We start from the raw sequence: 1461 nt of genomic DNA, 5'->3' as shown, positions 1-1461 counted from the left end.
ATCCCTAGCATAGGTAATTTACAGCATGTATATGAAATTGTTTTACCTTAGGGAGAAGAGAACAGGTAATATACAACATAATGTGTCTATATTACATCCCTGGCAACGCCTAGAAACCAGCTAGAACATGTATTTCAGTCAATCTTTATTATATCCTGGGCTATGCCGGGAAACCAGCTAATCTCTTTTTAGTGACTTGACCACCAAAATACCTCCCTAAGTGTGTCCTTTCTTTTGAACTTATTAGATATAGGTATCTAGAAATGTGTGTGAAATTTTGTTGAATGCATTGTTCACTATGATTTTCTTATTGTTCTACACAATATCAACTGTAGCGAAATAACACAGTAAACTTAGTGTAGTGTTAGAATAAAGAGCAAAGGAAAAAATTAGAATCATATTTTGTAATTGCAAATCTAAATTTGCTAGCATGTACCAGTATTTGCCAGGTTGTGGAAATTTGGAACTTATAACATATGTAGTGGCCTTTTCCTAGATACCTATTGCTAAAAATTATACTTTCATTTTGTTAGAAAAATCTCTCTTCAGATGCCCTGCATCATTCAAAATAAAAACAAATATTTTTATAATTGTTTCAGTATATTGCTACACAATGTGAAAGTTTTTAACGTTTGTAAAAAAAATCATGAATGTGCTTATATTGCAAAAAAGAAAATATCAGTGCACAGTATTGAAAGTGTTTGAGATTCAAAAGTCTGTAACATTTCTACTAACTTCATAAGATGTCATGTGAGAAACTGAATTGAATATCAAGACATTATCTGAAGCGTTTTTATTTTGGTGTAACATATGTGTTTACAGTGAACCTTAACTTTTAATAAACAGATTGGTATGCAATGACATAGGCTAAGAATCTTTAAAATATATATAAATTGGAAAAATGTGTGAACAAATGAAAAAAAAATGATCCGCTCCACTTGATGACATCAAGCACAGTAATATTTTAGTGAAGAAAATATGAAATTGATGTTCAGTGATTAGTTTGGATGAATGAGAAAATGTAATTGTTTGATGCATAAAAATAACTCAGTTGCTGTATTTGATATTAAGCAGCAAAATATAGTGATTTGAATATTTGGGAAAACATCAAACCAGATTATGTAAAAAGAAAAAAAAAAGATGAAATTAGAAAATATATATTTTATGTTTATGAGTTCTGCCAATCAAAATTTTGTGGCAGAAATTGGGTGATTACCATGCAATTTTATTTTGGTAAAATTCTTAAATTATTAGAATGTTTATTATAATTTCTAATTAGTGACTTGTTATAATCAAAATCCGCCCTAAAGAGTGTCCTTTCTTTTATTAGGTATCAGAGTAGGTATCAAGATTTCTACTTCTATACAAATGTGATATTTCAGATCTGTACATAAAAAATTTGTTGAATATATAGGTTGAGAATTGTTCTGTGTCGCTCTCTCTCACACACACACGCATTCT

This window comes from Euprymna scolopes, chromosome 27 (genome assembly GCF_053919585.1).
Source record: "Euprymna scolopes isolate OS-2025 chromosome 27, ASM5391958v1, whole genome shotgun sequence".
Classification (NCBI taxonomy): Eukaryota; Metazoa; Mollusca; class Cephalopoda; order Sepiida; family Sepiolidae; genus Euprymna; species Euprymna scolopes.
Note: the sequence above shows the minus strand (reverse complement) of the source record.